General features: G+C 38.4%; 1 long non-coding RNA gene across 1 annotated transcript in view; it reads right to left on the minus strand.

The window, feature by feature from the left end:
- LOC141943727 (uncharacterized) overlaps positions 1 to 21,991 on the minus strand; it is a 47,662-nt gene that overhangs the window by 13,077 nt on the left and 12,594 nt on the right. The window contains exon 2 of the long non-coding RNA XR_012629040.1: positions 10,659 to 10,721. This is a non-coding gene — a long non-coding RNA (uncharacterized LOC141943727). The remainder of the gene's footprint in view (positions 1 to 10,658; positions 10,722 to 21,991) is intronic.

The raw sequence follows: 21,991 nt of genomic DNA on the forward strand, positions 1-21,991 counted from the left end.
TTATGGGATTTTCAGAATTTGTCCCCAGATGTAAAACATAATGACTTCTAGTTGGTTTGCAATAAATATACTGTCATTCATTTAATTGAGCATAGAGCCTGGAAACAACATAAATGAGTTTGGGATACTACTTGCAGTGTTTAATGCTTAATATGGAATAAATTTCACTGTGGGAAGTGAATAATTATTGGGTAGAATTTATCCCATCTGATGCTAGACACCTAAAAATTACCTGTCTATTCACAGCTGGTCCCTTTCTACTCAATATTCAAGGCAAAGGAATTTTCCTTAAGATGGAGATCCTCTCCATTCTAAAATAAGTGTCTGAAACAGTAGAGAGAAATTTTTCCACTCTCTTTTTTTAGGAGTAGTTTATACCTGACAATTCATACAACAGAATAATGCAAATTATTCTCACTTAAAAGTAATCCCACTTGTCTAGACAAATATTTCTGTTTTTGACTGCTATGCTGTACAGTTCGATGATTAAAGTACATAGGCATGTGTCAAACATAACTTCCAAAATTGATTGGCTTTCCATTTCTGGCAGTAAAGATAAGAATTACCACACTCATATCACATGTTAACACTGATTACTCTTCTTTTGAATTACACCTAAATTTCAAGAGCAGAACAGAAACAGGAAAACTGACCTTTTGAATATAGGATAGCAAGGAAAATATTCTCCATCACTGACATGAAGTCTCATAATAATATCTTAGTGAAATAAGAGGTGACTACGTTAACACCATCTGTTGGACCAAGAAAGAGGTTGAGGTATCATCACATATATGGCAATATGTAGGGAATCTAATTTTTTTCAAATGATCTGATTTTCTTAATATGTCTAAATCTGATCAAACCACTTTTCTGTGGTTATGATACCATCAGATAAGAATTCTCCCTGTAACAGTTCACCTATCTTACTCATAATTCAATTTTCCTTTCTTTTCTTTTCTTTTCTTTTCTTTTCTTTTCTTTTCTTTTCTTTTCTTTTCTTTTCTTTTCTTTTCTTTTCTTTTCTTTTCTTTTCTTTTCTTTTCTTTTCTTTTCTTTTCTTTTCTTTTCTTTTCTTTTCTTTTCTTTTCTTTTTCTTTTCTTTTCTTTTCTTTTCTTTTCTTTTCTTTTCTTTTCTTTTCTTTTCTTTTCTTTTCTTTTCTTTTCTTTTCTTTTCTTTTCTTTTCTTTTCTTTTCTTTTCTTTTCTTTTCTTTTCTTTTCTTTTCTTTTTTTTCTTTTCTTTTTTTTCTTTTTTCTTTTCTTTTTTCTTTTCTTTTTTCTTTTCTTTCTCTACATGCAAATAGGGACTCACAATATTAACTTTACAGCCTGACTGTAAGGAACCTTTGAAAAGCAACTGCCAATTTAGTTCCTTTTCAAAAGAATTTCAGAACATACCTTTCAGATCTTTCATGAAAAGAGTGACAAAATCACAAAGCAGAGTATTAGATAATTTTCTAGAACTCTGAGGGGTTTTTTTACACTGATTAAATACTAGTTAGAAGCAGTTAGGAAAAATACTGCAAATTTTATTAATGAAAGCTTTCAAAATACTTCTCTAGGTGTCTTAGTCACTGTTTAATTCTTTGCCTGTTTATATAGAAAGAAATTCTTCACTTTCTTATGTCTTGTGGACACATGGACTTGTGTCAATTTGAAGTCTAATCAAAGGTCAAAATAGAAAAAAAGTAGACAACTGGCAGGATATACAACACTTCCTTTTCTGGGTTATAACTGACTCCAGAAAGAAACTTCCTTTTTTTTTTTTTTTTTTTTTCCTATCTAAATGACCAGTATTGATTGACAAGCAGAAACTTCTAAAGAATAGCTTTTCAAGGTCTAGAGTTAGCTTGAAATAGTTGTTCTGCAGCAGTTTGAACAGCTGCATTTTCACTCAATAGTATATTCCCAGGAAATCAGAACAATAGTGTAAATTACACTAGCTATTTCACTGCTAAACAACTTTGCTAAGTAACAGCCTTGTTTGCTCAAAAAAAAAAAGAAGAGATATAGCCCTTTCTTGTGGTAAAAATTTTCAGCTTCATTAACCTACAAAAGATCTCCCAAGTTTCTCTCAGGACAACTTCCATGTGCAATTATGCTTTGCCAGTGCACAATTTTGCAATACATTAAAATTTGCAACAGGGTCAATAAATTTGAATAACATGCTTAAATTAAGATGGTTATTGAAGTTAATATGTAGTTCAGTAGTAACCCACATGTACTTGTGGTTATCCAAAAGTGTTCTTCAGAACTTATCATCATATAATTATTTCTTGTTGCAGAACCTAATCTGGATCCAATGGATCTTGTATTTAAAATTCTAGGTTGACAGGAAAAAAAAAAAAAAAGTTTTATTTTGAATTAATTGTTAGATGTACTTAATATACTTAAGGTCCCATACATTTTTCATCTGGTGTCTTGTGGCTATTTCCTTTTATATTTTAACTGCTTAATCTGAGCACAAAATAATGTTTGTGAGAAGTTAAGCTGCATTTTACAGCTATCATATCAAGACTGTATTGGGGGGGTGGAATTAAGAATTTAAGTCTGGAGAACATCTCCTATGTCCAAGAATTCCCAAGAATTTGAACATCACTGTACTTTTTATCTACCTTTAGAAATCTCATTGGACATCTATATATGTAGGACATACAATGAAATTTAGAAATCAAATATAAAACCTGGATGATATCACATATTGCTACTCACAGAAGACCAGAGCAATGAATTTTCTAGTTGTGAATTTTTCCTAATGGTTTTTCTTTTGGAAGTTTTTATGGTTAATATGTCAGACAATGGATGTTTAACTGCTTTGAACTATGTCCAAGTTTTCTGGATCATTATTAATTATACCTTTAACTTCTTGTGTAGGGAAAACCACTCTAAGGTAATACTCTAACTCATGCCTATATTAATATACATTTTAAGTTTACCAATGATCTGAAAACAAGGCTCCAACAATTTTTTTCTCAAGTACAAATTTGGAAACCACTGTCCAAGTGTTTGACACAGAGCTGTGCCATCAAAACGTCTTTATAAATTCACTTCTTATGCGAAAATGTCTTTTTAACAGTGTATCATCAAATATAACCTTGTATTTCTAAAGTGGTCTAACATGTAATTTATTGAACATCTAAGAATAAGAAAATAACAAGTTTTGTAAGGACACATGTAACTAGAATCCAAGTTGTGCTAAAGACATCACACAACAGTACCTACCCCTGTATAGTATGTGTTTAATTTTGTCTGAACTGCAGTGCAGTATGGAAAAAATGAAGATTCCAAACTGATCATGCTTCACCCACCCAGGAGCTGAAGAAATCTATACAAGCACAACTTCTAAGGCATTAGTTAACATTACTGCTTAAGAGACTTTGCTATGAGTTTATATTCACTTTGGCTCTGGATGTGAACTTGGTTTGCACTTCATGTCTGTAATATTCAGTTGCCATTATGCCCAAATCTGCCTTGTCTGACTGTCTAGTCACAAGGTTTATTTACATTAGTGCCTAATGCTGAATCAGCATTTCAAATTAACAGTAAGGCAGAACCATGCTATAATGTGTCTCTTCTCCTATGGATCTTTTCCCCTTATTATTACTACTGGTATTTATTTAAGACTACATCAGCTTACCATATGTGTCATACTGAGCAACAGAGTGTAAACTGATTGGAAAGATTAGATTTCGTTCATTACAAGCAGGGATATTACTCTGCAGACAGACTAGAAATTGTGTTTTCTAGCCAGTTTTTGTTCCAAACTAATTTTAGTGAACATTAAAGCATATGGCAAACTAAGATATGTGTGTGCCTTTCCTGCATTTGAAAAAATTCTACAGGGAACAGAAAACAAAACACCACCTCACTTTGAAAACTATAGGGGCAAATCTCAATGATGGCTTCAAATAGCAATTAGTTTTTCAAGTTCACTTTAATTATGAGTGCAACCATTAGCCTTGACAGTATATGCTGCCTAATATCCAGTAAGTGAGAAAGCTGAGATTTATAGAACCGTAACACTTCTCTTAGGAGTATAAAACTTCTTGCAAACTGGCAAGATACAGACTGGATGGGTGGTCTGCAACACAGGTAGGAAACTGGCTAACAGGTCATGGTAATCAGTGTTCAACATCTTCATAAATGATCTGGATGATGGGATTGAAAGCAGCATCAGTAAATTTGATGATGACACCAAACTGGGTGATGAGGTGGACACATTAGAAAGGAGAGCCATCCTACAGAAAGACCTAGACAGGCTGGAAGAGTGGGCTAGAAAGAACAGTGTGAAGATTAACAAAGAAAGAGAAGTACAAAGTCCTGCACCTGTGATGAAATAACCAAATAGCTCAGTACAGGCTAGGATCTGTGCAGGGAGCAGCCTTGCTGAAAGGGACCTGGGGGTCATGGTGGACATCAAGCTGACTATGAGTCAGCAGTGTGCTGCTGCAGCAGAAAAGGCACATTGGATCCTGGGCTGCATCCACAGGGGCATTATTAGCTGAGATAGAGATGTAATCACACCACTCTAATCAGTGCTTGTCAGGCTGCACCTGGAGTATTGCATCCAGTTCTGGTCCTCACAATTCAAGAAAGATGATGACAGACTGAAAAGGGTGCAAAGAATGACCAAGAAGATGATCAAAGGGCTGGAGAACCTGCCCTATTGGGAAAGCTTGAAGAAGTTGGGTCTTTTCTCTCTGGAGAAGAGAAGGCTCAGGAGCACCTCATCATAGTATTCCAATACTTAAAGGGGGGCTACAAGAAGGATGGAGGCTTTCTCTTCACAAGGAGTGAAGAGAGAGAAGACAAGGATCTTGACATGGGGAAGACAAGGATCAATGGGTACAAGTTGCATGGGATAGAGGTTTCATCTTGAAATAAGAAATAATTCATTTACAGTGAGAACTATCAATCACTGGAAGAGTGTAGAGTCCCCATCACTGGAGGTTTCAAGATGTGATTGTGTGGCTGACAGATAATATCATTTATGTTCCCTTTCCTATGGAAGGTAGGACCAGATGATCTTTCAAGGTCCGTTCCAACCTGGGCTGTTCTACGATTCTACAGTTCTAATAATGGGGCATCAGCAAAGTGGAAATTGCTACAATATGAATGTACCAATGGCAGCAAAAGGAGGGCTACTGGACTTTCAACTCCAGAGTACCAACTGAGTGGTAACGTTAGCTTCACTGGTGTAGTGCAAGCTGCTACTAGGCTCATTTGGTCCTTTGAGTATTTTACATTTTATGTTTCATGATTCAAAGTCTTTCTTCCACTTATCTCCAGAGGGAGGGCATAATTCTTCACTGTCCTGCCACAATGTTTTTGTGCTTATACAAAGCAGGGTCTAACAATCCCTTCTATGACTTCTGTGACCAGCTTAGACTTGTCTTGTCAAATATAATTCAGTTCTTCCTTCAATTAATTTAGGGTGAATACCCACAGTTTTCTTCACACCATCCAAAGTCTGGGTCTTCATAGCACTATGAATTTCTTTGTTGGTCATGTTTTTTCAGAAAGCCCTATCTGTTTTAGTGACAGTCAAAAATCTCACTTCAGAAGGGAGATTTTCTTGCTAGGTCCTTGCAGTAGTACATAATAAATTGTTCTTAAATAAGAATTTGTTTTCCTCTAAGAACATAGGAATTGTACAGAAAAAGGGTAAAACGACTAAAAGACTTAACACATCTTAAAATTACTTTCCAGATCAGTCTGATTCATTCTAGATATTGCAAGAGCAATAGAAATAGAAATGGCAAAGTAGTCTGCTTTTCTCTGAAGATAGTCTCTTTCCAATATTTGTAGGAGCTGAGTTTTTCCAATACTATCTTTTCTGATCTTTTCTTCATACCCTTTTCTATGAGTGTGAAGGTACATTCAGAGGTACAATATGCAAGGTCTGAAAGCTATATTATCCCTGTACATTTTGATAGTGGTTGCTACCTAAAGCCATCTTCTGACTTCTTCCAGAAATATAAAATCATCCAGTTCTGAGTTAACCTAGTATTCTTTCATAAAAAACAGCAGAATAATAATCATAAAGAGAAGTATGACAGTTACACTGATACCTTCCACATTTTTCACAGTTTCCAGAAGGATAACTGAAAATGCAACAACGGGTCTTGCACTGAAGAGTAATTTAGCATAAATAAAAAACATCAGGCTGATCAAATGTACTTTTAAACTTCTCAAAATTAAAACCCCATATATTTAATTTATTAAAAGTATTATCACACATGATAGATTGGCCAGTGTTGTTAGATATTTTACCTTTATATCCCACCTACAAGAAGGTTTTGTTATTTTCACAAGAATAACTGACAATGCGTTATTTCTCTTAGAAAGACGCCTTTCCCAATCTTTAATGTGAGTACAAGGAGTCACACAATTTTGTAGACTTTCCTCAAACAACATTAGAAATACTCTAATGCACTTAACATATGGAAAGAGAAAAGAGTTTTGCTGATAAAAGAGTTAGGCTGAGGTGCTCAACGCCTACTTTGCCTCAGTCTTTAGCAGTGGAACTGGCTGTTCCCTGGACACCCAGCCTCATGAGCTGGGAGATGGGGAGGGGAAGCAGAATGAGGTCAGCACAATTAAAGAGGAAGTGGTCAGAGAGCTGCTACACCACTTGGATGCACACGAGTCTATGGGACTAGATGGGTTACACACAAGGGTACTGAAAGAGTTGGCAGATGTGCTCGCTAAGCCGCTGTCCATGATTTACCTGAAGTCATGGCTAACTGGGGAGGTCGTATTGGACTGTAGGGTGGCAAATGTGACACCCATCTACAAGAAAGGCAGAAAGAAAGATCCAGGAAACTATAGACCTGTCAGTCTGACCTCGGTGCCAGGGAAGGTCATGGAGCAGGTCATCTCGAGTGCCATTAAAAGTCATATAATGGACAACCAGGGGATCAGGCCTAGTCAGCATGGGTTTATGAAAACAAGTCCTGCCTGACAACCCTGATCTCCGTCTATGACAAGGTGACCTGACTATTGGATGAGGGAAAGGCTGTGAATATTGTCTACCTGGATTTTTGAAAAGTGTTTGACACAGTTCCCTGTAGAATTCTCATAACAAAACTGGCTGCTCATGGCCTGGATGAGCGAACGGTCTGCTGGATCAAGCACTGGCTGGACGGACGGGCCCAGAGAGTGGTGGTCAGTGGAGCTAAATCCAGCTGGTGGTCGGTCACAAGTGGTGTTCCTCAGGGCTTGGTTTTGGGACCATTTCTGTTTAACATCTTTATTGATGATCTTGATAAGGACATAGAGTGTATCATCAGTAAATTTGTAGATGACACCAAGTTAAGCGGGAGTGTCGATCTGCATGAGGATAGGGAGGATCTACAGAGAGACTTGGATAGATTGGATTGATGGGCAAACGTTAATAGGATGAGCTTCAACGAGGCCCAGTGCCAGGTCCTGCACTTGGGCCACAACAACCCCATGCATCGCTACAGGCTTGGGGAGGTGTGGCTGGAGAGCTGTCTGGAAGAGAAGGATCTGGGGGTTCTAATTGACAAGCAGCTGAACATGAGCCAGCAGTGTGCCCAGGTGGCCAAGAAAGCCAAGGGCATCCTGGCTTGTATTAGAAATAGTGTGACCAGCAGAAGTAGGGAGGTGATAGTGCCCCTGTACTCTGCACTGGTGAGGCCACACCTTGAGTATTGTGTCCAGTTTTGGGCACCTCAATACAAGAGAGATATCGAGGTGCTGGAGCGAGTACAGAGGAGGGCAACGAAGCTGGTGAAGGGCCTGGAGAATAAATCCTATGAGGAGCGATTGAAGGAGCTGGGACTGTTTAGCTTGAGGAAGAGAAGGCTGAGGGGAGACCTCATCGCTCTCTACAACTACCTGAAAGGACATTGTAGAGAGGTTGGTGCTGGTCTCTTCTCACAGGTAATTAACGATAGAACAAGAGGGAATGGCTTTAAGCTGCAACAGGGGAGGTTTAGACGGGACATTAGGAAAAAATTTTTCACAGAAAGAGTGGTCAGACAGTGGAATAGGCTGCCCAGGGAGGTGGTGGAGTCACCATTCCTGGATGTGTTTAAGGGTCGTTTGGATGTGATGTTGGGGGATATGATGTAGGGGAGAACTTTGCAAAGTATGGGTGATGGTTGGACTCGATGATCCCAAGGGTCTTTTCCAACCTGAATGACTCTGTGATTCTGTGATAGTTTAAACATCAAAGTGTTTTTTAGAATATGCATAGATACTGTGGGCACAAAGGAATATTACTCATTGATTTGACTCAGATACAAATAACAGATAAATCTCTTACTGTATTGTATGTTGCTTGCAAACATTAACCAAGAGGCCAGACCATGCAGCTAACATTAAATCTTTTCTATCTGTACCTTAATTATTATGTGTCATCTGGTTTTGTGCTATAAGAAGATAATATCCATGTAGATGGTTTTCCACAGTTAATGACTATGGAAGTAGCTCTGTGAATGCTTCAAGGTTTTAAGGAAATACTTTCAGGCTGAAAAGTCTTGAAAAATATATTTTTACTCTGTTCACTACTCATTTGAAGTAAATATATATTAATGTCCAATGACAATTTTTTTGTTCTTTCAGTCTGTCTATTTATTATTGCTCTTTTACTCTGTTCACCATGAGGATCCCTCATTAAGGCGATTCACAGAGCACAGTGTTAGTCAGCTGGACTAACTAAATTCTCATGAAGTAATTGTAAGTTATTTGTTTAGACTGAGTATGACTAAGATCAACAAAATTTGCACCTAAGTTATCACACAAGACTTATTCAGGAATCTGTGGCACAGTTCAAGACAGACTGTGAGGGTTTCTAACCTCTCAGAATTGTCCCTTGAGTAACCCTGTCAGGATATAGAGCCAGAGGGGTCAAGCTATATCACTTTTTAGTAATTAGCTTTTGAACAGAGCTTTGGAAATGCAAAGTGCTTCTCAAGTGCTATAATTATCATTTCCCTATATAGCAGCATAATTGAGTTGCAAAGCATGAAGTGAGGGAATAAGATTGACCAAACATCTAGAACTTGGTTATAGAAATTATTGTCAGAGAGTATGAAATAAATTGGATTTCTGGTGAATCCTGCTGGTTTATTGTATATTTTTCAAAGTTTGGCTGTCTTTTGATTACAGACTGAGAAATCTTTGTATCACCTCCAGCAAAGAGACAAACTATGTTTAATCAAGCTCAGTGATTGTTATGAATGAACATGTTGCTCAGCAACCAGATTTCAAAGCCAGATGAGTGGACTTGTGATGATAACCTTTACTTTAAATTTTCTATTTTATTTTCTAAATGCTTTTGCTGTGAGTTTGTTCTTCACTTCAGTGAGTTATGCCTTCTTTTCCACCTGCTTAGATCATCTTCTACCATATTACTCTACCTTTTTTGCATGGAAGTAATGCAAGATGACTGTCTGAGAAAAAATAGATGGTCACTGAATTCTCACAGTTGTGATGTTCCCTGGTTACCATCACTGCTGTGGCAAATGGAAGTGAGGGGACCCAACAATTCTGAAGGGACCTCTTAGAGGTCAGTGTCTTAGGAGGGTTCCCCAAAGTTCCCTTCGGCAAACTGCCCATGAATGTCCAAATAAATCTGCATGGGACAGTGTTGAGGAGATAGAACTTCAGGCAGCTGAGGCAGCCCACCACCTTTATTGTCTTCTAAGAAGTCTGGATGACAGAGTTGCTATATAATGTGTACTATTCCCTCCCATCTTCTTCACCATTGCTTTATATTGTGTAGTTTGCCTTAATAATAATTAGGGTCACTGTATGGCTGCATCTCCCAGAGGTTGTCACAGATTTTGCATATCTTCATATTCTATTTTCTGACCCACATAAAAAAGGCGCAATGAAGAGCTTTTTTATAATAAGCTGAGAATTAACTTATGTAATATTTGGAGCTTCTGATGATCCTCATGCTTTCTAAGCCAGTTACTCTTTCAGGGTCTTCACTGATGCTGACAATCCATGGATAAACTTTTAAAATAACACTGCAAGTCACCAAAGCCACCTGCCTGCCTAATGATTCACCTGCTTGCTGCCTCATGTAGACATACACAAGTCTATGGGACGGGATGGGATACACCCGAGGGTGCTGAAGGAGTTGGCTGGGGTGCTCGCCAAGCTGCTTTCCATCATTTACCAGCAGTCCTGGCTGACTGGTTTTTAGGCATTGGAATGGGCTGCCCAGGGCAGTGGTGGAGTCCCCATCCCTGGAGGTGTTTAAGAGTAAGGTCGACATAGTGCTTAGGGATATGGTGTAGTTGAGAACGGTCAGTGTTAAGTTAATGGTTGGACTGGATGATCTTCAAGGTCTTTTCCAACCCAGATGATTCTGTGATCCTGTGACAGAAACATAAATGTGTCTGAGCTTCTCAGGAATTAACATTGATACTGATAACCAGCTAGCTCATAAGCATGTAGGCTTTGCAGTTGGCTGTACTCCATCTGTAAAGTGGTGTAAAGGCATCTGAGAGAGCAGAGACATATATTGGTCCTATATGGTAAGACCACCTGGCCCAGCACTAGGTGAACAGTTATATGTTTGGGTTGTGAGGCCTAAGTATTGAGAGAATAAACCTAAGCTTATCAGTAGAGTTTGTTCTCTCAAATAAACTTCATACAGCCAAACTGTATCTGGACTTACCCGATTTATTCTTTATCAGCTTGGCTCTCTTTGTACTTCCTGGGATTCCCAGTCCTGCAGTTACTGTTGGGATAAGAAAGAAGACGTGTGTATAGAAGTAATATCTGTGGAGATAAGATGCTGAAAGGCATTGCATCAATAAGGTTCTGGCCTAAGACTCATTAGCTCCAGAAAATTGCTTGACACAGCTCAGAACTACATTACATTACCAAATGATGGTGCCAGAGTGCTGTGCCCAGATAAGGGGTGATGCACTCATCAGAGATGTGCCATGTTGCAGGAAGAGCATAGTTATTTATGTGAGTTAATACACAGAGGTCCAATGACTTTTGAAATCAGTGCAAAATCTTTCTTCCTGCTGAGCTCAATTTTGGAATCTAGTGTGTTCATTAAACATAAAAATTGTGCAGCCCTCATATCTGGGCACTGTGCTATAAGTTCTCGTCTGAAATAACCTCCAGCTCAGAGAAGGCCTGCAATTTCACCTCCTACGAATTAATCCTACACAAACCCAGTATGATACATGAATCGTGTAAAATATTTCTGTAGTATTTCTAAATTCTAGAGGGACACCCGATCAGAGGATGAAAAAAATAACCTGATATTTGCAGCCAGGATTTATTGAATAGAGTTTTTAAAGAGCTTGCATTTATCAAACACTGTTAAATGCATACATGTTCACTGGAGTTTTCTGAAGAATTTCTAATTGCCTGTATGTTTGTGGTCCAGATCTTGATTCCTGTCCTAAAAGCAGGAGAAAGATGGAGAATCAGTATTTTGAAGACTTGTCCTTCAAAGAATCCTTGGAGAAAAGCCCAAAAGGTGACTTCACAATATCTTCAGAAAGTGCATGCTTAACTAGTGTCATCTAAATGGCTGTATTCCCTGGTGTTTCTTTGGGTGTAACAGAGGCTACCACAGCAGGGATTTGGCATGCTGCTTTATACAACCTTTATACTATCCCCCCCAAAAGTGCTACTTGAGTAGATGTCTGGCTTTGTATTTTAACAGGTAATCAATCAAAGATGTATGGCAGCCACACTTACAATGAGAGACTTAAAAGTCTTGGATATTCTTTAGATATGCTATAATCCTTCAGACACAGTGAAGTCCTGCCCACAGGGGTCACAGCAGTAGCTATACATAAAGAATTTGGAAGTGCAGATATATTTTTAGAGGGGGAAAAAAAATGTAATTTTGCTGAGGTTCAATGCTGTTGTACTTGAACTCCAGTTACATCACTTTCCAGGGCATGTTAAGTATGAGAGGAATTTTATACAAAGCCTCTGGCTGAGACAGCTAGTATCTGACTGTTGGGGACAGCTAAAGACGTGGACCAATGAATGTTGATCAGTTTATAGACAATCATTTACCTGGATGAGTGATCTAATGATGAATAATGAATAAGCAACACATTCGGGGAAACTGAGATCCTCTTTGAAAACAAGGCAATAAAAGCAGATTTTCTGGAATGCAATGTTTGTTTTTCAGCTTGTACAACTCTCAGCCAGCCTCTGCAACAATTCAGCTTTAAGAATCAGTTCCAGGTTAGTGATAAGTTTTTCTCTACTGATAAACTAAACAGGGCTAATGCATCAGGCCTGATCCCTGCTCCATAATTTTTCAAACTATTAGTGTAATCCTAGACATGGTTCTGAATTGTGTTGACTGGGACTTGCCCAGGCAAAAAGCAGGGGTGGTTTGGAGGTTAGTGTAGCCCAAGAACTTTTCTCATTACACAGATCTGGTATAGTCACATCTCAGGGGGCAAGTGTAACTTCAGAGATGTAGCTGTGATGTAACAGTCCTCAGTGACAAAAAACAGTTCTTGGCCCATTTGATATGAGTTTAAATACTGCATAAATTGATGTATATAGCAGTAATCTGCAAAATTCATGGAGATACCTGTCTTGCTTTCATGTGTAGAAAGAGAGCTTGTACTAACAAAGTTGAAGGTCACTTTTCAGCAAATCTGTAAGAAGGTTTGTGAAAAATGTACAGTCACAGGTCAGGAACCTTTTCCATAACCCCTGTGCTCAACGAGGTGTCCCAGTCCTCCAGCAGTATAAACTGTTGGGTGTCCTCCCAAAGAAGAGATTTGGAGATATATTTTTCTTTAATCCCAAAGGAGGCACTTAGAGAGCTGTAAAGGGAATCAGGTAGCAGTTAGGAAAAATAATGCTTCAGCCACACTACTCTGTCTGAGACAGTTCATTAATTATTCTCAGGCTACTTTCTCAAGGAGAAAGATCATAGACTTACACCTTCACAAGAAAAGCTGAGATAAAAACTGATCTTGACCATGGAAAATATCAACACTTTTAAGAACAATCAAGTTCTCTTTAGTCTAGCTCAGCCATAATCAACTGATGTCAAATTGCTTCTTTGAATAGCACAGAATATAATTAGGACAGGAATAACTATGTACTTATTACCTGTTAGCAAATTCTGACTTCTTCATAGTGAGATTTATATTTAGATTTTATGTATACATCTTACTGTTTCCTATATGTCAAATAAACCTCTGTATGTATTTAAAGAAATAGCCTATTTCACATTTATGATAAACTGCTTCACAGCAAGCTGCATCAAACTGCTGAAGGATTACTTTAGTAATTTTATTTAATAAGATTAACATACTTGATACTCAGACCTTTGAATTGTTTGATGTCTATATGAGTACAGAAAAACAATGGTCTCTGCCATGCTTTTTGTTAAATTGAGAGAAGACAAGCATGGGCATTGGAGTATTCCTCAAACAGTTTAACTTCTTGAAATCTTTCAGATGTGTTTGAGAAATCTCCTAGGTTGAGAACCTTTCATTTTTCTGCAAGTTTCAACATTGCATACTGCTCCTGTCCTGAACATCCATCTTGACAGATGGCAGCCAAGTCACTGAACATCTGGAGGAGTGAAGAAAGCTTACGGAATGAATAAATGAGTGTTATGTGGGACCTGGGCATGACGTAAATGGTATGGAATAAGGGGTGGAGACTGTATCGGGTCTGGCTGAGCCAGAATTGTTTTTCCCCTGTAGCAGCCCTCATGGTGCTGTGTTTTATGCTGGGAGCTGGCAGGGTGTTGATAGCACACTGGTGTTGTGGCTACTGCTGAGTAGTGCTTACACAGCACCAAGGCTCTTTCTGACATTTCCCCCCCCCCCAGTGGGACGGGGTGGGCAAGATCTTGGGAGGGGACACAACCAGGACAGCTGACCCGAACTGACCAAAGGGATATTCCATACCATATGACGTCTGCTCAGTATAAAGCTGGGAGAAAGGAGGAAGGGGGTGGGGTCACCCTTGGTCCTCCGAGGCAACCACTACGCATATTGGAGCCCTGCTTCCTGAGAAGGCCCGACATCGCCTGTTAATGGGAAGTAGAGAATAAATCTGTTTTCTTTTTTTTTGCTTCCGCACGCGGACCTTTGCTTTGCTTTGCTTATATTAAAACTGCTGTTGTTTTACCCACAAGGGTTGTTTTGTTTTCCTATCTTATTTTCTTTCCCTTCTTTGCCCTATTGAGAAAAAAAGGGGAAGGGGGGGGAAGTGATAGAGCGACTTGGTGGGTACCTGGCATTTAGCCAAGGTCAAACCACCACACAGAGTGAGAGGTCAAGAACAAAAATTGTGATGCAATCCTTTTTCAAATTACTTGTTTTTATAAGTGACTAAAGTGACAATACTTTTTGCTTCCAATAGTAAAATCCAAATGAGAATGAAAATGCGTTACCTTTAATTATTTAAATTTTATTTCTACTAATTTTATTTGTACAGGAAGAGTTGTATCAGCTTTGCTAGTATATTCAGGCTAAGGTATAGCTTAATTTTGCAGATCTGGAATCTCTCCATCATCACCAGTGAAGTCTAGCATCATTTTAGCATCTAATATGGTTTAATAGTCTGTGGCTAGAGTTTCAGAGAAAATTGTGCTAAATTATTTTTTGTGTTGTGACTCATGCTCTGTTTTAGAGGGGGGTTACTATACCTATTAATAATCTAAACAGGCATTAAATCAGACATTTCTTTACTTTGATCACAGATAAGTCCTCTGAAAAAGATCCTCAACAGTCAAATTCCCATTGCCCAAGGGACAATTTTTCACAAGATTAGGGTCCAACTGTATGCAAAAAATCTGTGTAATCAAGTAAAAAGGCTTTAGTCCTAAGTGTCTGATTGACCCATTGTGTGGTGAATAATGTTATTTGACAACCTGCTGAATTTATGCCAGGTAGCTCATGCTTTCTGCTCATTAGCTATGACATCTTTTTCAAGTGTTGTAAATTACAGAATGCTTTAAAGAAATGGGAATGGCAGAAGGAATTAGTCAAATGTTTATGTATGGAGACTGAACTCATCACCCAAGTCTGACCACTTTCAAAGATTTGGGGCACAGCAGTGATAAATACCAACAGATATCCAGTGCCATTTTTTTTAATGAGAGATATGATTCATGCAATATGGCCACAGAAATGCCTGTGTGCTTGTGAGTGTCTATGTAGGGGAGCTGGAGAAAATAATTAAGCTTTTGACTGATGATGATTTAAAAACAGAATTTTCTTTAATTTTTTCACACAATAAGTCTCTTGAACATCTTAATGATATATCAACTTGAAATTACCACAACATCTCTTCATTGATTACAATTAACACAACTGCAATTTTTAGTTACAACTTAATAGCAAGGTACCTGATTGCTATTTTTTTTCTGTTTTCAACATATAATGATAAGAAGCTTCCAGAAAGGCCTTGAAAGAGTAGTTCAGTGGTAGTAGAGGGCAAGGACTCTCTTGAGATCCTACCTGGAGTACTGTGTCCAGCTCTGGGGCCCCCAGTATAAGTAGGACATAGACCTTCTCGAGCAGGTCTAGAGGAGGGCCACGAAGATGATCGGGGGTCTGGAGCACCTCCCTTATGTGGACAGGCTGAGAGAGTTGGGGTTGTTCAGTCTGGCAAAGATAAGGCTCCTGGGAGACCTTATAGCAGCTTTCCAGTACTTAAAGGGGGCCTACAGTAAAGATGGGGGAGGGACTCTTCATCAGGGAATGCAGTTATAGGACAAAGAGTAATGGTTTTAAACTGAAAGAGGGTAGATTTAGATTAGATGAAGAAATTCTTTACTGTAAGGGTAGTGAGACACTGACACACGTTGCCCAGAGAAGTTGTGGATGCCGCCTCCATGGAAATGTTCAAGGCCAGGTTGGACAGAGCAACCTGATCTAGTTGCCCATGGCAAGGAGGTTGGAACTAAATGATCTTTAAGGTCTCTTCCAATCCAACTCATTCTATGATTCTATGACTACCTAAACCAGATAAAGTCAAATTATATTCATACTATATAATGCAATAGAAATGGTCAGGAAATCAAATTTCAGTCCTCTGAATATCACCCATACACAAATAATTTCATCCAACTGAAATCACATCAATACATCCTAAATATATCCATATTCATAGTGTTGAAAATCCATTTTGATTTAGAATTATTTTTTGCTTTTGGCTTTGCTAATGCTTTTAGGTGACTGGTTTCGAAACATGACCTCTGGCTACCCAACTTTTTCTGTTTCAAAGCTACCAAGCCTTGAAGTACAGCAGTGAAATTCACCAGGCATTGGTGGACAATCTCATTGTAAAGGAAAATGAGAAAATTTTATCCAGTGACACTAGATTTCCTTCTAGTCTCCAAAGTACTAAGCTTACTGTCCTGTTCCAGTCCCCTGAGCTCAAGGTACAGTAATTTTGTGCCAAATACCTTGTCTGCTACCATCTGGAAATCAAATCTGAACAGAAAAACCATATCACCACTTGTTCAGGATTTCTGGATATCTCAGAAAAGTGACAGCTGTGCATGAACAGTCAAGGTGTGCTGGACTCGTGGCCAAGGCACAGACTGACTCAACTACATGCAGACAGTGAGATGGATGCTTGCAGAACAGATCAGAAGACCAGGCATGACTTCCCTGTCTGAGATTCAGATGCACAGCAGCAGCAGTGTGCCCTGGACACACTGAACACCTCGCTCATGTGTTGCAGGGCACATGCATCCACATTCCCAGCTGAAATTTCCCAGCAAAGAAAAGGGGAAGAGGGGCAAAGGAATCTGGTGAGACAGCTCACTTGGCAGTCAAGAAGACATGATCCAGGTGGACAAGCTTTATGGAGAAACAGCAAGATTTCTGACATATCCCCAGTGCTAGCCCAGTTTAGCCACACTTCTATCTATGCTCTTTCACAAGCTGGTTAAAAGTGAGCTTTTTCCACAGAAAATTTCTGTTCTGGAACTTTTACAGGAAAACCACTTTCTGTCCAGGTGGAAGGGATAATACCTCTCTGATTTCTCCTTATCTGCTCCTTGCTCAACTGGTGTTACAGTTTGTCCGTTATGTTATGCCTCTTAAAGGATATTTAGTGACAGGCAATAGAATGAACACAGACCTGCTGAATCTAAGTATTCATTCTGATGTACACATGATGATGTACACTGTTTCTCCTCACCGCCTCATCCTATTTCTATTCACCTTTGCAGGACTTGTATCTCACATGTTCAATCTGCAGTAGCTTCCTTCTTCCACAACTCTACACCAGATGGATGAAGAAGTAGGAGTGGACAGGACATGAAAATATATTCTCCACCCTCAGCCTACTGTCTTGACAATCAGTCCATGTTATGGGCAAATACCTGACTTGACTTAACTTGTATATGACACATGACTCTGTCCCACTGTTACGCAAGGACTGAGAGTCTTGTGAATGAGGGTTTCCAGACTTCTGAGAATTCTTCAACTTTGGAAAAGTATTTACTCCAAAATTGTTTAATGTTTTGATATATGCTACAATGATTTATAATATTTCATATGAACAGTAGTCTGATAGAAGGTTGAATAAATAACGGGAACTCCATTGTGTTTTATCAATCAATCCTGTAATCTGATCAAAATACATATCAAATCAATTAAATAGAATCATCCTTCCATAAGCTTGTATTGATTACTTCTAGTTTTATTACCAGACTTAATTTAATACAATGTTTTATATTTTATTGCTTTCAAATGGCAATTTTGTTTCAAATTTATTCAGACTTTCCAAAGATACATGTATCTTCCATACATGTACAGAAATCACTCTTGCACATGAGCATTTTGTCCATGTGGGAAAAATCACTAGGAAAACCTTTGTTGTTGTTCTCTTAGGCGACACTTAATAACAGAAACACCATGTACTTAAGTGGAGGTAAGGCCCATTTCTAGAATCCCCAGGCTAATTAAATCCAGCACTTTAGTAGATAAATGGAATCAAATGATGAGCTGAACAGATCTGCTTAAGCATGTGCTTAAATGCTATGCTGAATTGGATATTCAGTTTATAGCTTCTTAAAACTTCCCAGAATTAAACCCTATATTTTCTAATTATACGTACAGGATAAAATATCAGATTATTTTCACAAGTAAGGACAAATCTGCTTTTAAAGTCAATAGGCCAAATTCTGATTGCAGGTATATCTCACAGAGCCCATAGTCACTCCTAAGACATCTTATTTTGCACAAGTGGAAATGAGAGCTCAGACTAGTCCAGAGGAAGCTATGTGTACTTACATAGGAGCAGAACTCATGTTTTTTCTTTTAAATTATGAAAAGCAATATCAGAAAGTAAGTATATGAGACCAAGAAAATCAAATTAAGTCTTAATATTTCTAAATTATCAGCTAAACAGGAAGAAGTTACCCCTTAAAATTGAAAGAGAAATATAAATGTTGACATACTTAAATATGCTGTGGGTTTTTTTGGCTTTTCTAAAGATGTTCATTGATTTTCTGTATCTATGGATGCATCTCATGGATAACTCTTAAATAAAAGTATTTCTTCTAGGTCTTCAGCCATCTTAAGTATAGTCTTAAAGTGGTATGTAGAAGCTAGCTGAAGAAGCTAGGTGAAGAACAGCATTGAAATGCTTGAATATTTAAGGTTCAACTAACCATAGAAATGTTGTTAAAGCCAACATATTCAGCCTCTGGTATTGTCTGGGATGAAATTAATAAATATCTCAACGTCTCTACATCTACTAACAAAAACAAAGAAATACTTACAAAACATTCATAGCACAAATGTAACTTTGTCTATCCAGTGTAGCTCTTCTCATTTCCATCTGCCCTTACTATAATTCGTCCCTTCTATAAAGAAGAGAATTTTGGGTCTGATTGAAATAAATATTTATTTTTGAAATTCAAAATAAAAAGGGTAGTTAACTTTGAAATATCAATATTAAAGGTTCTAAAGACCACAGCTGAGGGCAAGGAAGGTGATCTTTCCCTTCTGTGTGGCACTGGTGAGGCACACCTCTAGTGCTGGGGCCAGTGCTCGTCTCCCCAGAAATAGACATGGAAATACTGGAGCATGTCCAGAAAAGAGCCACAAAGATGATTAAGGGACTGGAACATCTGAAATAAGAGGAGAGACTGCAAGAGTGGGCCCTGTCCATCCTGGAGAAGAGAAAGTTCAGGGGGATCTTGTCAATATTTTAAAATACCTGTAAAGTCACTAAAGGAGGTGGAGTCAGACTTTTCTCACTTGTGACCACCTACAGGAGAAGACACAATGGGCACAAAGTGAAATACAGGAAATTTATATAGGAAAGCAACATTATTTTAAAAATTTTGTACTTTTTATTTTTTACTGTAATAGGTGTCAAGCACAGGGTTTGCCCAGAGAGTTTGTGGAGTCTCTGTCCTCTGAGATATTCCAAACCTGACTGGACATGGCCCTCAGCAACTGGCTCTAGTTGATCCTGCTTTGAACAGGGGATTGGACTAGACCATCCCCAGAAGCCTCTCCCAATCCTAGTTATTCTGTGATCTCGTGAACAAAACTTTAATTTGTTATTTTAAGCCCAGATCCTCTATCAAGATGCAGCTGTCTAGCTAGGATCAGGACTACAGCATACACATTATCGTTCTGTTACAGCCTTCTGCAACTGAACTAACATGCAGGACTGGTGCCCAACCAGACATGAAAAAGGCATATCAACAGCATTTTCAAACATGAGATGAAGGAAAATTATAAAATGACTAATAATTCCAGTTTCTTTTAATACTTTCTGAGAAAAAATTTTCACTTTATTTTTATCACTTCCTCCATTCCTAAATTTGTCTGTGTTCTAGGAGGAGATATAACTACTTCTTCTTCCCCTTTTTCTTAAACATTTTGTTATTCAGAGGGCAGTGTTGAAAGAGATTTTGTCTCTAAAGCACTGTGGTCTTTCCTTGGAGAGACACTCAGCCCTATTTTGAGTGAAAGTCAAGTGGTTTAACTGCAGCATCACAGACTCAGGAGAGCTTTGTGAAGTCTCAAGAACCATTAGAAATGGCCAGGCTTAACAGTGTGACATATATCTCCTATGGCTTAATTGAAACCATGGGACAAGTCAGACATCTAAGAATGGGATCTGTATATACCACCAGGTCTCATGTCTGATAGTGGGTGTAAGTACTAGTGCTTTCATGCAGAATCATAGAGGTGTATGGAAATGCCATTTCTGCATTAACCTTGTCTTAGAGTGGGCTACTTAGAACCTTCTTTTAAAGGTGCCTAGCTGGCACCCCTACCTCCCAGAAAAGACAAAGACCCTTTTACCCTTTTGCCTTGAGGATGAAATTCCATAGTGCATTGGTCTTTTTCTCCATTAGCTCAGAGCTTAGCCCACATATCCAAATAATCGAAGGGAGTATGAGGGTACCACTTATATGTAACTGAAATCAATCAGGGCTTGGATGTGGTGTAAAACAGACCGCTGTGACAGAAGTTACAAATCCTCACATTTTACTTAGGCACCCAAATTTAGCTTTTGTCTTCTTATGAGTCCAGCATTCAATAGGAAAATAACAACATAGAAATAAGTATTACTCCTACCGCTTTATTATAGTAATATGTGACAGCGTTGCATCCGCAGTATTCTTTCCAGATGTATTCATGAGTATGTTTATAAATGTTGGTTTAGGAGTAACTTTTCAAATATTTAAGCAGATGGAGCATCTGCTTCTATCAAGTCTATAAAGAGGGTGGGGTGTTAATAAAGTCTTCATTATTAGCACTAGCAAATGTGAGAAAGATTACTGTTGCTTGTAAAAACAGTAAACACTTTGAGAGGTGCAGTCTGCATACAGATGGTGAAAACTTTCCAAAGGTCTCTGCCTCTCTCATCATTAGACTGTATTAGCACCTAGCAAAACAGGAGCTCTCTATTAAAGAGACAGAAGCGAGGCAGGGTAAAATGCTGGAAGAAAAGCCACATGGCAGTAATCACGGTGAATAACTCTAGCTGTAGAATTTCATTAAATGAAATTAACTTTACAGTCACAATAAAATTGGAAATAGTAAAGGTTATGTTCTTTCTGGAGAGAAAAACCTAGTTATTTCAAGTTTAGAGGGAATGACGTAGACATTTGAAAGTGTCTGCAAATGTACTAGTAAGCCCTGAAGTTCAGCTACAATGAACCATGAAAGATGAGTAGAAATCTACATATAGGTGTAATGTAAGGAGCACTCGTATTAAAATTACATGAGATCTATGAATCTACATGTGAGTGTGCATGTGCACAGCTGCAAGTCCCCGGAGGGGAAGCTTCAAGGACATCAGTCTTTATTGCTGGGGAATGTGACATGTATTAGCTTACTATTCCTCTTATATTGTTAGCTTGCTATTCACTTTGCCACTGTTGCCCTCTTCTGCATTAAATGTAATGATTTTGTCTCTTTTGTCTTTTGTCTCCTTGCAGCCCCAACAATGGCAATTTCTTACATGAACTGCTATTTAATCACAGTGCTTTCCCTCCTCACAGAGAACTGTGTTCAGCATATTTTCAGAATTCCTAATAAAAAATTATCACCCTCAAAGACTTACACATCTAAATTGGAACAGCAGTGGTTTCTGGATTCTACCCCCAGCCCTGTTGTGCTGTTCAGAAAATAGCATGAGATAGTTGTTATCTAAATACATAAGACACAGCATGGTCATTTTGGTGTGCATTTGAATATTCACCAAAACATTATTAATATTAGTATGATATGCATAGCAATAATAGTTAGTTTAGAGTGACTTCTCCCCTCAGAACAAAGTCTTCTGTTTATATCTGAAACATGTATACAAGGGAAAGGGAGGTTTTGGTCATGAGGGGAGAAGGATGGAGAGCATTTGCCAGCCAGAGTTCTTATTTATAAATACTCTGATATCTACATCTAAAATAATGTATAAACTAATCATGGTTGTAGCACTGTTTGACTTACATGTAATCCTGGTGGCATTCCTTACAGGGCAATTCCTCAAAGCACAAGACTGGGTCTC

The sequence above is a fragment of the Strix uralensis genome, chromosome 5 (genome assembly GCF_047716275.1).
Source record: "Strix uralensis isolate ZFMK-TIS-50842 chromosome 5, bStrUra1, whole genome shotgun sequence".
In the NCBI taxonomy this organism is placed as follows: domain Eukaryota; kingdom Metazoa; phylum Chordata; class Aves; order Strigiformes; family Strigidae; genus Strix; species Strix uralensis.